General features: G+C 38.2%; 1 protein-coding gene across 1 annotated transcript in view; it reads right to left on the reverse strand.

The window, feature by feature from the left end:
- The window catches only part of sh3rf1 (SH3 domain containing ring finger 1), a 61,527-nt gene that overhangs the window by 41,069 nt on the left and 3,988 nt on the right, over positions 1-16,470 (reverse strand). The gene's annotated exons all lie outside the window — the stretch shown is intronic.

Consider the following 16,470-nt stretch of genomic DNA (forward strand, 5'->3'; position numbering starts at 1 on the left):
AATAAAAGAAATGGCACAAGAAGGACAAAAGAGAGCAAATATGTGCAAGAAAGAAAGATAGCAAATAGTTAGAAACAAATTGGGGAAAGAAGGAAAGAGTGTAAGAGCAAGGTATCTGCAGATATCAGCACTTCCAAAGTTATACTTTACAATACCTTTCCAAAACATTTTAAGACCTGTACATCACTACCACCGAATTCATTGCAAACACATAAAATCACCCTGCTCAGAGCTAAACGAATGAACAATGGATATTTATGGCTTCAAATTAACTAAAGCAGAGCAAAGGTCTGTTATTTTAGCATTATCATTTGCTCCAGTGAAAGAAAGAAAAAAATCCCCTATTGCCTTTATCTTGCCAATAGATAAAAAAAATTATAATTAATACAGATTATAAAGTTAAAATCACTCCCTCAAGCATTAGAAACCTTGCAGCAGTGCTTTCCTTTTTTTGGTAATTGCCAGGGTACTGCAACAATGTAGTGTTATAAATGTACATGACATCTTTTTGAAGGACAAAAAAAATGTGTAATATTAATACTGCACTAAACCTATATAAAAAAATATATATTACATTACGTATTGTATTAGTTACGTATTGGTACGCATTTTTTCTTATGTACATACTGTTATGTACCATCTTTTCTTGCAATAAAAGATGGATGTGACAGCTTGAGCACACTCTACAAAAACTCTTCCTCTTCTCAACCTTTGCGTCATGTTCCCAGAGCGGGGTTAATGTAAATGTTAGGGTCCGTGATGTCACTAACCTGTAAATAAGCTCGATGAAGTCCCTGCCAGACATCTGCAGTATCCCTTAAAGCTGCACTATGCAATTTTTCCGTCCGCTAGAGGTCGCCTATTCAAAACAAAGGTGTAGTTTGATGACGCCAAGTTCGAGCGCAATATCTTGGGACATGTGGTCTTCACCTTACAGCCGGTGGAAAATAGGACTCGGGCAGAAATCATGTTCATGGATGTGAATATTAACGTTACTGTAGTGTGAAGCAGAGCAGGAGCGAGTGTTGAGGAGCTGAGCACGGCCGCTGGAGTGATTGTTACACTAACACACGCCTCGCGAGCAGTGGGAATTTTATTATGATTTTACTATTTCTGCTTTTCAGGTCATGAGTATGAGTAAAGCAGCTCTGTTTATCATGTTAGATACATTTAGGTGTACTTAAAAGGATGTTATGACGTTACTCTGTGTGTTCACTCAGCAGCTGCTGTGACATGTTCACACTGCTAAGAGTAAAGCGTCCCGCAGAATAAAACTGGAAACCGAGGGTAACACAGATATGGCGCAAGTGACAACCCGACTCCCTCAGACGTCCCGGTTTCTTGATTAAAATAGCAATATTCCCACAATTTACAAATAGCTTGAAACATTTGGAATATTGTAATAACTCAACTAAACAAAATATATAACACTGGCCTGGTGGTTTTGGGATATTTTACTGCAAAAATACTGCATAGTGCACCTTTAAATGCGATTTCTTTCAAATAAAAAAAATAAAAAATCTCCCTTTGCTTTGACCTTTGAGCGTCCTAACTTTTCAGATGTTGTTTATGCTCAAACAGCAACATTACACACTAACTAAAGTTAAGAAAATAAAATCATAATCAACCCCTTTATAGCAGGTGGGTGGTTGAGGTCTGACAGAAGGGCTTTGAGTGCCCACGGAGGGCTGTCTGTCAGCATTCGAGTGCTGAATTCAGACCTCACGCCCAGTTTACTGCAATTTTAATAACTTATAAAGCAAGTTGCCTTTTATATTCTCTTTCACCCATATTTCTTTATCGCTCAAATGCTTCCGTCAGTCATGGCGCAGCCCATTGACAGTTTTAAGATTTAAGAAAGCGACGATGGTTTGGTTGCATTAAGACCTTTAAAAATGTGAATTTAACACATTTTAATGCTAACCGAGGCCTTATTTTTACACTAATAAGTATCCATGGACACCTTGGAAGGAAAAAGCTCAAGCTAAGAATAATAAAACAGTAAAGAAAGGAATAAGAGCAAGAAAAGGCAAACGAGTGTGAAAAGAAGAAAGTGGGATATGAGCACAGAAAGAAAAGTTGCAGGACAAATGAAGCATAAGGGAAGTTAAAGAAACATCACTCGAGGGACAAGTGCAGATGAACTGAGATGTAGAGCCCCCTGAGGACCCCAGCTAAACTTTCACAACAGACAGAGCCGCAAAAGAGCGCGACACAAAACCAAGCCACAGCAAAACTTCATAAGACACAAAAGATGATCTCAAGAGACCAGAGACAGGTGAAGCAACATCTCGCACACCAGAAAATCCTAACCGGAGATCTGTCAGACGTTTTCAACATCAATATATCTATTGTTTAACACTCGGATATCTTTATATACAAACACTGGACACTATAGAGAACAGACAAGAAGCAAAGTGGGAAAAAAAAAGCCATGCTTCAATCTCGGGTCGCCCCAAGCTCCAATGTTATACGAGCTATATGTCGGAGCACTGACCAAAAGGCTGTCATCCTCGGCTAAATTTTTATGATATCCTTCCTGCAGTTTCTTCACGAATCTCCAAGGCTTTGGGAAATCCTGCCCTACAGCAATGGCACGTCCATCCTGAAAGGATACAGATTTGAGGAGGAGGAAGGGAATGTTTGGACACACACAACCACTGAAACCTCTCAACTGTGTGAAGCTTAATCTTTCGGGTACAGTGTCAAAGGTCAGGCCCAAAAAAGCCCATCAATCAACATGAGGCTGAAGACCTGTCAATCAATCACTTTTAACCCATCACCAGCATCAAGACTGAGGGGGCCGTCTCCAATACTAAACAGCTCCTCAAATAGAGCTATTATTTACAGAACATTTAAAATGTTGATCGAGATTTAAAAAAAAAAAACATAAACGGTGTGATAAAGCCAATCAGATCCATGAGACCACACACACAGTGACGTGTAGATCTGTGAGTGTGGTTCAGTCCAGGTGGGCCATCACAGGTGTGACAGATTTATTACAAAACAGCACCAAAAGAAAACATTACAAACACAGCTGTCAGGAGAGCTCAGGTGTCTCACGAATATGCCACACATCACACTCACACACACGGCATAATGATATATGGATTGGTTAGAGCTTATTGATTGGTGAATAATGACCAGATGTGACTCAGCTAGGAAAGATGCAGATGGCAGCTGTGTGTGTGTGTGTCTGTTTATGTGGTTTATGACACAAATTTGTATAACTACATGGGTATTCCACTGGTATTACACTATAAATGTGGTTTATGAGAACACTTCAAATGTCCTCATTATTCAAATAGCTTTAAAAACATACTAATGATGTTTTTTTGAGAAAGTAAAAATGCAGAATGTTTTCTGTGATGGTTAGGTTTAGGGGCAGGGGCAGGGGCAGTGTAAGAGGATAGAAAATACGGTTTGTACGGTATAAAAACCATTACGCCTATGGAGAGTCCCTGTAAACCACATAGACCAATGTGTGTGTGTGTGTGTGTGTGTGTGTGTGTGTGTGTTTAATATCACCAAATGAAATATTCAAGCTTATCTTGGCTCAGGTTCAGACAAACCACCTACAGATTGAGATCACCACTTACAATCTGATTGGCTGGTTTATCCAACATTTATTGTTTTATCAGACCACCAGAAAACAATATTTATATGTAAATGATCCTGATAGTAATGCCTATGTTGGTGCACATAAAAAAAAGAACGTTAAAAACAATCTTTTAAGGCCCGTTCAATACTTTGGTAGACAACAGTATTGTGTATTGACAATAGTTAGAGATATTGCAGATAAGTGAGTCAGCCCTCATGATTCCCAGCCAGAATAAGCTGAATGAGGACCAGATGATAAAAAAGTGAACAATAAGATCAGTCATTTGTTCTAATGCACTCTAATGTGTCAAAAAATTAGAAAACAAACACTATTTTCAAGCAAACCACTTGAAACTGAAAACTAAACCTTTAAACGGTTCAGTTTCATATGAAACGACATGAGTAATACCTGACACAGAAGATACTTAAACACACAGAGACCGAGACTCTCACACACCCTTCCCCAAGGGCCCACCGGCGTTCTCCACTAAACATCAAGTCTGTCTCCATGGTTACGCTTTTAACACCTGATTAGGTCTTTTGATCCCTACCCTGAAATTATGTAACCTCAGGGCAGAGAAATGGACAGTCACGCCCAACAGAGCCACAGCTCTCACACAGATCCAAAGCACAACAAATCCAAAACACCTGCCTGCGCCACACACACACATCCAAAGCACAACAAATCCAAAACACCTGCCTGCGCCACAGACACACACACGTCTGAGGGGACAAATACACTCAAAGAGGAACGCACAAGGCCCTTCAAAAATAGTGGGCCAAAATGCGAAACACAACTCACATCAGCCTCATTTATTGTTAATACACACACACAAACACAAACCATCTGGAGGCCTGTGGGAAACATTACACTGTTGAGAATGACTTCCTGCTATCATCTACGAGAGAAATGAGGGAGGGAATAAAAAAGGCAAAAAAGATGAAAAGGCATAGAACAAGAAAATGGAAGCAAGGGAGTAATGGGTAATAAAAGAGGGGGGGGTGAGAGAGGGGGAAATGAGCTGATACGCTTGCACAGAGCACAGCGGGAAGGAAAAGAGGAGACAAGACTGAGAAAAAGAGAAAAGAAAAAAAAGGTACAGGCTCGCCTACAGGGCCGTAATGAAGGGGTTACGCGACGCAGGCACGGGTCAGCCAGAGGTTGCTGCGGCAACAGTGACATCATCAAAAAGAGCCAGTGTGAGTCAACGCTACTGCCCGCTCGGCCACAGGGAAGCAAAGGGGCGGGTCAAAGGAATGTCACTTGTATACGTGCCAGGACGCAATAAACAGCATTCCTTGTTTCTTGCGTAAAACACCAAGCACCGCCAAAGAGACACAGAGAGGCAAACACAAGCAAACAGACTGCCGAGAGGAGGCAGGGAGAGAGGAAAAGCTTCACACATCAAAAGGGAGGCCCGCAGAGTTTAGTTTTTAGGGCTTGTGGGGTTTGAAGGAGGTTTCCGCCAAGGAGGTTGCTCTCACGAAACTGTCACTAACAGACAAACACTTGGGCTTTGAGTTGAACGGTCCTGAGCGGTGTGTGTGGGTGTGGGTGTGCGACCGGGTGAAATGTTAAGGATTTCTCTTGTAATCTGTGGGTATGAGGCAAAGAGAGAGTAAGTGAACTTTGTTCATAGCGAATGTAGTCTAGCACACGTAGTCTAACAGCTGTTTTCTTTTAGAATCTCACATCTGATCAAATTTTCATTGCAATTTTTTCTCTTCAATAAAAAACTTTGAAAAGTAAAACAAAACTGAGTTTTAAAAAAAAGAAGCAGCACCCTTTAAATTATTTAATGCCATGAAAATCACAAACTTTGACAAATTCCTTGTCTATTATTGTTGAAGTGGTTTTGGTAGCAGTCTGAGAACTTGTAAAAACAATTTTGTTTACCGCTGGACTAACATGCTTTACGACTCTCAGAAATCGGTGTTAGTCCAGCCAATCAAATCTGAGCTTGCTGTTTTGCGATTTTATTATGTACATTAGATGCACCTTGAACAGTCTTTAAACTTCAGTTACACAAGATTACAATTAAAGTCATAATGAAACAGAAGTATGGACATATCTTTTGTTCTGTCACACTTGGCTCCTTAGCCTTAATTTTTTTTTTTTTAAATCCCAAATGTAATACATGTTTGATCAATAATATTTTTTTATATATATATATTTTAATTTTGAGGGGATTTTATGATACTATATTAATTTTAAGTCATTTTCCCCATTGAAAATAATACACATTTCTTTTCTAATATATGTTGATTTGAAGTGTCAATTTATTTTTTTATTACTACAGACAAACCTGAACACAGAGAAGGACATTTTGTTACACATAACATGAAAATGTAATACAAATGTAAAAAAGAGAATTAACAGGTATGCTTTATCCCAGCTTAAAAGATTAGTTCACTTCAAAATGAGAATGTCCTGATATTTTACTCACCCCCATCTCATCCAAGATGTTCATGTCATTCATTCTCCAGTATTTTTTTTTTATTATTTTTTTTGAGGAAAACATTGCAGGATTTCTCCCCACCATTGACTTACATGGCAACCAAAACATTAAAGGTCCAAATCAATGCAGTTTCAAAGGCTTCAAATGCTCTGCACGATCCCAGATGAAGAATAGGGTCTTATCTAGCGAAACAATCTGTAATTTTCTAAAAATTGCTTTTTTACCAACATTGCCCATCTTGTGCTGATCCGCAGCATGCCAGTGATAGTGCAATCACATCAGAAACATCACACTGGGAAGAAAAATCCTAGAATGTTTTCCTCCGTTTTCTTTTCAACCGAAGAAAGAATGACATGAACATATTGGATAAGATAGAGGGTGAGTAAAATATCAGGAAATTTTCATTTTGAAGGGAATTAATCCTTGAATCAATGTAGGTCTGACCTGATTTCAACTTCTTATGTGTGTCTATTTTGCAATCGTGCCATTTTAGAGTGTCACTCCTTCATTGCGGAGCACTTTTTTTTTTTGCAAAGTGGCTGATTTGTAGTTTGTACCACCAAAATATTCTCTGAGATTTCGTATTTTTTGGGGATTTCCCATTCATTTGTCGGTCATTGTGGAGCCAAGTGACTTTTTCTCTGACCCTTTAATATATCTAAGTCATGTCCATGATTTTTTTGTGATTTTTAGCTAATTTTAGCTAATGTCACCCCATTCTAACGAAGAAAAATTTACTTTTGATTTAATGCCGACTTTAAAGTTTCCGTGATTAATCTTGATCATTTAAGGTCTCTTATTGCATCAAAATGTTATATTTACAATGCTTTTTCTGCAGCATTTGAGTAAACATGTCTGTTGTACACATAAATGAACAATAAATCTTTATAAACAGTGTATCATGTTTAACTACTTTTATTGGTGACACAAATGTTTGAAGAACATCACCTGTGGATTAAATAGACTTGCAGTGACAGTGTCAGTGACTATAATGATGGAATAATACAATTACAGTAATTAAGCATTGCAATGGAAAACCTATTAATTTAAATAATAATCGCGATCGCAATGTTGAGGGAAAGTTCTGTGAAGTTGAGCATGCCATCTGAAGAAGAGGCTCGACCCACAAGGCTATTAAACCAAGCACTCGCTCATCAATTAAACGCAAGGCCTTCACCATTCTGCCACTCGTAACGAGATATTAGATTTAAAATGTGCGCTCTGGGCTAACAACACAGCTGCTAATGCTTCCTCACTGCCAGATATGGAGATTCATTACATCATTCCTTCATCCAAAGCCACTTTAGATTAGAATATGATCAAATATTAATACATTTCTGAACGCGTGTGTGAGGAAGATCAAAGCATAGCTTTGAATTGCATTACGGCTCTCTGCCTCCTGCTCCAATGCTGACCCCAGTCACATGACCTCTCACATCTGACCTACGACCCATGAGCTGTTCTCTTTATTTCATCTCCGACAACCAAGCTGACCCGCTGGCCACAGAAAGCCGAGTCACGTCGTCTCAGAAGGGGAGGAGAAAGTGATGAGGTTAAACCATCATTATGTTGGTGCGGTCTCAGAAGATCAAGACACCAGTGTTTCCTGCGAAGTTCAGTGTTTGCTGAATGTACACTACCATCATTAGGCACCGTAGGCTACAGCATTTTCACCCCTTGTCCCGCACGTTGCATATTGAGAAAATGTCCCACATTTTCATCAGTCTGTTAGTTTTTAATTATCATATTGATACATGCATGTGTTCAGAAAACTACTGGATAATCCGGTAAATTGGTTATATTGTTAATAATATAATATAGCCTACATTACATTTCCACTGACCCACTCACAAGACCCATTAAAGGCACTAAAGACGTCGCTACAAAGTCTCTCTCACTACAGTGGCTGTACAATAATTTTACAATGCGACGAAAATAGTTATTGTGTGCACAAAAATCGACATAACGACTTTATCCACCAAGTTATTGACGTGAACTCGACGATTTTATGGGTCTTGTGAGTGGGTACGTACTAGACATGTGCCGATTTTCGATAATGTGATTTATCACGATAATGAATATGCATCGTGGGCACTTTAAAATATCGTAAATAATATTTTTTTTTCAATGCACTCAAGAATACTTTGCCCATCAACTGTATAAATGCTCAACACCGCTGTATTCTGCGTCAAAGGGACACGCGCTCAGATATAAACAAGCCCAACGTGTGTTTGCACATGACTGAACCGGTGAAGGAGACGTGCTGCTGAAGTGCCGCTCAGTGACAGCAGAGGGCGCTGATGAACGGCAGAATGCAACGGTTACCCCGGAAACCAGCAAACAAACAAAAAAAACACGTGTAGTTTTTAAAACAGCCATTCGTTTTTGTAATCTCAATGTTGTTCATCAAAGCACCAAATACTTAATACTTAAAAACTTAATAGGCTATTTATTTTCAAATTTAAACATTTTTATGTTTTAATCTGGACTACAACATACCCTAATAATTAGAACTGTTCTAATTATATGTTATTGTTCAGTAAAACTTTGAGATACGACTTCATTAGTTAACATGTTAATTCATTATTCACCAAACTGACAATGAAAAATACTTATAAAGAATTAATCATTCTATGTTAATTTCTTAGTTACTTTTTAATAACATTAAAATCAAAATCAAAATAACTTTTTTAATGGACCTAAGATAAAACTAACAATGATCAGTATTTCTTAACTAACATTAACAAAAATATTACACTTTCTGTACCAAATGTAGCTATTGCTCAATCTTAGCTAATGCATAAACTAATGACACCTTATTGTAATTTGTAAGCCTACCTGTTGTTCTTTATAGCCTAATTCTTTTGCACTTTAATCTGTTTGAAAATTGTACTTTTACAGCTCTGAAAAAAATCAAGAGACCACATAACATTGATTTCTCAATGAGGGGTCTCTTAATTTTTTTCCAGAGCTGTATATATTTTTGGTGCATTATTGTATTTAAACATTCAGTTATTTTTGTTCTTACAAAAATAGTTCTTAAAGCTGTTATGCTATGGCAACACTTTTTTTTGCAACTTATTTCAATATCGTGATAATATCGTATATCGTGATAAAACTTCATCAATTAATCGCAACATGAAAAATTGATATCGGCACATGCCTAGTACGTACTGAATGCCAATGGAGGCCTATCTGAAGCCTTTCTCAGCCATCAGCTTTCAACAAAAATATCTTCATTTGTGTTCCGAAGATAAACGAAGGTGTTACGGGTGTCCAACGACACGAGGGGGAGTAATTAATAAAATATTTTTTGGGTGAACTAACCCTACACTTTAATTCAGCATGGATGTATTAAATTGATCAAAAAAAGATTCAATGAGTTCTTACTTCTGACTTACATGGTAAGAGTATTTGAGCAAATCCTTAAAAGAATGAATAAAAGTTGTGCTATGCGTTTGCATTTGAAGTATTACTTTAATTTTAATAAAGACTGCAAACTCACAATTCAGGAAAAAATATGAGGTGCTTTAGATTTAGCAGCTGCAGAGCAGTTCAGGAAACACTGCGAGAGAGATCCCATTCAAACTAATAACCAGTTCAATGAACATTCTGCCTCCTACACAAACCCAACACAAGCCTCATCTCAAAGTCTGCTCACAAAAAGGTGAACCCCAGGCGGCATCCAGGCAAGTCATTCACAAACGCACAAATACATATGCATCACACGCACAATAAAACTGCTTGTGATTAGTCAGCAGGCGTCCCTCGGAGTTGCTTCAGCGAAGTGGCTTTTTGAGCTCTGCGGTAGGGAGAGTCACCATAAACAGCTGACATTCAGCCCTACGTGTCCATTGGTGTGAAGAGAGCTGAGATGAGTAGATCTTCTCAATTTATTTATCTATGGGAACTGAGAGACTGGCACGCACAGGGGATTGGGGGATTGACAACAGACCGGAGCAAGTGGTGAGAGTGTCAAGAAGTAGAGAAATGTTAGACTTTATGCAAATAGAAAGTAAGAAAAGCAGACAGCTTATCACTGTGATGTGAAGGCTGATATCTATCATAATGTGCCGATAGCGCTGGAGTTTCAATTTTTAAATCACATCGTTACAAATTCAGATTTCAAATACGGTTTATTTCTATACACTTTTAGAAAAAAAATAAGAGATTACTTAACATTGAAAAGGCTGTATTATTTATATATTATATTATATATATTCTTGAAAAAATTAAGAAATACACAAGGATGGATTAAAATGATCAAAAGTGTGGCGACAGTGGCTTAGTGGTTCATGTAGGTTGTCTACAAACTGAAAGGTTGGTGGTTCAATCCCCGGGCCCACCTGACCAAGTGTCGAAGTGTCCTTGAGCAAGACACCGAACCCCAACTGCTCCCGACGAGCTGGATGGCGCCTTACATGGCTGACATCGCCGTCGGTGTATGAACGGGTGAATGTGAGGCAAAATGTAAAGCACTTTGGATGGCCATAGGGTCTGTTAAAAGCGCTATATAAATGCAGTTAATTTACCATTAAAGACATTGATATTATAAAACATTTCAAATAAATGTTTTTCAAATAAACCCCCTACAATGCGAGCAAATCACTTGCATATGCGACAAAATCTTCACTCATATCTATTATTAGCCATAGGCTAATAAATTCTTGGATTTTACTCGCCAGTGTGTGTTAGAGGCCAAGTATAAATTTTGCATAGATATATGGATACTAACTGAACACTCCGACGGAAGCCTTTAGTTTTTAGTGGGTGGAAATAATACGCAAACTGCAATCTCATTAGGCAGTACTCATCTAACATCTCTGTTTTGATTTCAGCAAAATAGTTATAATAATATACTGCGTGATTGACTGATGTTAAGAGTATTTTCAGATAAAAAAATGTTTACTAGCCAATGTCAATTCTATTCCCAAGGTTTGCTTAGAGGGTTGAATCAATTACATTTTAATCAGATTTGGCCAATTAATTCCAACTGCCGTGGTGTGGTTACATGTGACTTTTTTAAATTCTGACTGTGCTACTAGTCCGATTATTAGGGTCCATGTAAATGCATCTACTGAAGCCTGGAGTAATAGTTGCTGAAAATTCAGCTTTGCCATCATAGGAATAAATTATATTCAAAAATTTATTCAAATAGAAACACTTCTTTTAAATGGTAACATTGCACACTATTACTGTTTTCACTGTATTTTTGATCAAATAAATACAGGATTGGCAAGCATAAAAGACTTCTTATCCTCAGTTCTACTCTAGTGTCCTTCATTCTCTTCCCCACCTATTCAGGCTCTTATTTAAATCTAAAAAGACAGCTGTAGGGGTTTGTATGCCTCACGCAGACACACAGTGTATGGTGATCACCCCTTCACTGCCCTGAGTCTGTCAGATCAGAGGTGGCCGCTAACAATAAGCTGTTATGCATCTGTCTGCTCGACCGCACCTCCTGCTATTCTTCAGCTCCAATAGAAATCGGACGGAGAAAGACAAGAGTCAGAAAGAGAGAGAGGTGAGGGGCATTCTTTGCCCACTGGGACTCATGGGTATCAGTGTGTTCTTTGATCTTTCAGCGGCTCATGAGTCCACCTGCATGTCCAGCGACCCACCTCTTTCCCCCTCACAAACACTTGACCCCACCGGATGAGGTTTGAGCTTCAGACAGCAGGCCTATGGACCATCCAATGCATCACACAAAAGCATTCACTGTTTGGGACACTTTGGGGAACTTGGTAACTTCTAGTGTTTTGATCAAATAGGTATCGAACGACTTCCCATTTCAATTTGGATTTACAAGCTCTCATGATTCATTTTGATTCTGATTTGATTTCAGTTAATTTGAGTAATTTTCATTTGCAACAATGTCCATTTTGCTTACATACAGAAGATGCAATTCTCTGCTAATTCTATACAGGGAAGTCTTTTGTATCGATTAAATACAATGTTTTTAAACTATTCAGCAACTATACATTTTGAACTATATAGTACATAGTATATATAGTTACTATGTACTATATAGTTTTATATATAGATTTATGTATTTATATTGTTATTGCTGGTTTACCTGTAAAGTGACCTTGGATGTTTTGAAAAGCGCTGTTAAATAACACGCATTATTATTATAGTTTGTGAACAATAATAAACTGGTCAGGTTGTATGTTTCTGATACACAAATCTGGCCACATTTTTTCTGATACATAAGAGTAGTGTCACTTTGTATCTTTCTGATTCACGAAAAAGAACAGGAGAAAGTAATTTGTTCATGAATCAGGACTACACCTGACAATCATCTAAACTCAGGGACAGATTTGAGAACCACTGCTCTGACTCAACGTAGTCAGTTGGTTCAAAGTTGTCAACTGAAAAAGGCTGTTGATGCTAACTTTTTTTGAGCCAATATTTTTTTTCAGAGTGTAGGTAAAATATGCCACCTACGTCCTGAACTCACTAGTACACAGGTGCTGAACATAACCCCACATAACGCAACCAAGATCTCAGGGTCGTGCATGTCTGCATGCGTGTATCCCTGAACCATAAAGGAATCCTTCTACTTAACGCTAGTTTGCTTCCATGCGTGAGTGCGTGTTTTGTGCATCTAGCAGAGCATATCATGTGTCAGATTTAACAAAACCTCTCTGAAGACCTAAATAGCAGACCTGCCACTCACACGATGCTCTGCTATCATGTCGTCTCAGAAGAATTCCTGGTCCTTACACTCCCACTGAATCACAGGCTGTTTTTGAAGCTACAACTGCTACAAAAAGCCCATTCCTCCAGCAGAAAGGCTGTTTACAGCGCCTCAGATACACCCTTGAATAGGCTGGCGTGCGAAAACACAGTGGGCACAAAGAGAGAGAAGATAAGAAGCAATCACTGCAAAGTTCTGTCATGCAAGAGTTGAGGGGAATCTTATTTATTTATTTTTTTATGAGTTTCAGAGCTCACAGTGCTGATCAACCTTACATTACCTCACTTTACTGGAATCAGCCAGCTCTGGCAAACAGCCTAATGCTAATGACTGTGATATGCACATGATATGCACACTGACAAGCTAATTATAAAACAGTGTGTGTGTGGGGAGAGTTCATCAGATTTGATTATTTTCAGACATGAAGTCTTGCTCTAAAGGTACCGTACTCTAGGATATGGAAGAGGTGTTATTGTAGTGATGCCAATTAAAGGAAGAATAAGTGTAATCACTTACAGGATTTAGTCATTCCAACAAAGACGAATTTAAAAATAGTGGGTTTTGGATTCTGGTCAAGCGTTTAAAGAAATAGAAAACTGACTGAAAATATGAGAAGTGATTTTTATCACCCAATAACTGAATCTTCAAAATGTAAAGAAGAGTGCATATGAAATAATCCAGATTTAAATGGATATAATGTAAAAGTAACAGATAATGGATGACATTTAAAGGGGTTTCAAGTTTTATGCTTATCGAGGCTGTATTTGATTTAAAAAACACAGTAAAAACAGTAACATTATGAAATATGATTTCTATTTTAATATACTTTATAATGTTCATATGAAGGCAAAGCTGAATTTTCATTAGCCATTACTCCAGTCTTTAGTCACATGATCCTTCAGAATTCATTCTAATAAAGATTTTCTAGTTGACTGTTCATTGTACATTTAAGCCATTTAGTCAATTATTAGTCAGTTTCTTATTATTATCAATGCTGAAAACAGTTGTACTGCTTAATATTCTTGTTGAAACCATGATTATAATTTTTTTAGGGTCCTATGATGAATATAAAAAGTTATTGCAACATTATGCATGTCTTTACTAGCACTTGATTTTGTGCATTTTGTTTTAAATACATAATGAATAAAATTCATAGCAAAAAAAAAATCTCATGGAAAATAGTATTATGATACATTGTGGGGGATAGTCCTCTTAGAGTAGAAACCCCTGAAGAGCTTCTTTTGAATATGGGAAAATAAGATTATCTTTTCAACTTATGTTAGTTGAATATGAGAGGGACGACCAGCTTATTAGGCCAATCCAGCTGTCATTTCACAGCACTGATGTTATGAACAACAAAAGAAGGATATTAAAAGATTATAGACCGGAGATGTCTGACTTAGAGCACTGCCACCCATCGTGCTTTGGGTGGAGGCCTCTTTCTGTCCCATAAGTCTGTGTGGGAGAGAAGACAGAGGGCTTGATTGTAGGGACACCTGTGTTTTGTTACTGTGCAAAACCATAAGGTGGAACACAACAAAACACACAATCACAAAACTGCTGCCATGACAACTATCCTTATCCACCGGGACACTTTGTTTGAAAGTTATACTGGCAGAAACGTGTGCTCTCTCACTCAGACACAAACAACCACAAACACAATGGTGTCAGCTTGCAACATTTTCCCTTTTTTTCCCTCTCCCACAATGAAAAAAATAAAGACAACCAAATACACAAACACACCCAACTACAAAAAAGTGCTGGATCAGATGCAGTTAATGCGGCTTTCTCTCAGCAGGGAAGAAGGCTTACCTCAGCTGCTTGAGTTGCCCAGGGCTAACAAGATTCAGTCTGTTAGGGCAGTACAATTAAACGTAATAAAACAGAAATCGCAATATGGCTTACTGCGATTATCAAACCGTATACGTTGTACTTCAAATGAATAAATGCATGCCCTGCCATTGCATATTTCAGAGTAAAGCGCTGACACTGTGTTCAATGTCACACGTGCAGCTCAAGATCTGTTTGGGATGCATTTGGGAACGGAACATGCGCCAACCATTTTACCAAACCTGCAATGAAAAGAGCTTATTAAACTGGCTATTGTCAAAAAAATGGAAAGTTAAGGGCACTCTATGGTTTTTAAGAATAAAAGCTTGATGGTATTTCCAAATTCACAAGAAATGAACTTCTGTGATTTCAGTCAGACTAAAACATCTACATGACAATAGCTGGGTTTCCATCCAAACGTGAAGCAAATCTTTTCAAAGTTCGCAAAAATCAAGTTGTTTGTTCGGATAACAACGGTATTGGTAACCTAGTAACCAACAGTAAATGAAACAAGGCGTACATAGACAATGGAGACAGGACTGCAATTAGGCTACGTTCACAATGTCATTCCAAATACAATTATGTGTGTATCCGATTGGAATCTGATCGAAAATGACTAAAATCTACATTTGTGTGTCCATGCTGTTCTTTCATTTTCCAGGATATCAGGATATTTTGGCATATGCCAAAACAACCGCAGTATGGAGGGGATTGCGAGGCAGATATTGTCTTTTTTTAGCCTCACGCTGGTGGACTGAGTTATGATGAGACAATGGCAGAAACGTAAGAGGCTGGTATGGACGGCTTCATACTACACTGTTATTCCCACCGGTTTCAAAACATGTCTCCTTTATAACCTATAATTATTCTGCTCGTCCGGCACTTTGCAACAACACAACCTTGTTTCTGCAGCGACTTTCAGTGTGCTTCCTAGAACAACGTCTGACTTTGTTTTACATAAACCATGTAAATTCCAGTTAGAGACGTCAGACTGAAACAGATTTACAGAAACGTGATTTGAATCGGATTTCAAAGCAGATATAAATGTAGCTTGAAAGGTATTTGTTATAAAAACAAAAGTAAAATAATTGAATCAGATTTCAATCGGATATGCACAAAAATCAGACCGTCTGAACGTAGCTTTAGTAACGATTGGACAAGACGTAAATGTTCAATCTCACAATTCTCGCATTAACTCAAAAACCACCTCAAATGAGGGTAAAAAACATTTGCGAATTAAGGGATTATTTTTTCCATCACTCGTTTCTGATGCGATAAAAACAGTGATGGAAACATAGCTAATGACTGATTTAGTCCAATGGAAATCAAACTTTTAAAGTGCACATAAACGAAACAGAGAAAGTCGTTTCTTCTAAACTCCTAGAAACAGTCCACCCTGCATTCATTTTCCTGAATGAAAATTAGACTCATCTTAAACAAACTCTTTATTTTAGAGTTCATTAACCGAAATAATGATATAGATGACAGAGTGAACCAGAGAGAAACATTTGAAATCCCCTAAACACCTAATTATTTCAGACATTTTTCTTCCTTTCATATCAAGCTGAGGCTTTGCAGGAAGTCTCCAAGGTCTGATTTACGCCAATAGTGCGGTACCATCCATGACCAGACGAGATGGGTCCAGACAAACAGTTCACCACCGATATCAGAATGATATAAGCCAGGGGTCCCCAAACTCGGTCCTGGAGGGCCGCTATTCTACAGAGTTTAGCTCCAACCCCAATCAAACAAACCTGAAACAGCAAATCAATGTCTTTATAGGACCCAGTAAGACATTGATTTGCTGGTTCAGGTGTGCTTGATTGGGGTTGGAGCTAAACTCTGCAGGACAGCAACCCTCTAGGACCGAGTCTAGGCACC

The sequence above is a fragment of the Pseudorasbora parva genome, chromosome 15, assembly GCF_024679245.1.
Source record: "Pseudorasbora parva isolate DD20220531a chromosome 15, ASM2467924v1, whole genome shotgun sequence".
Lineage (NCBI taxonomy): Eukaryota > Metazoa > Chordata > Actinopteri > Cypriniformes > Gobionidae > Pseudorasbora > Pseudorasbora parva.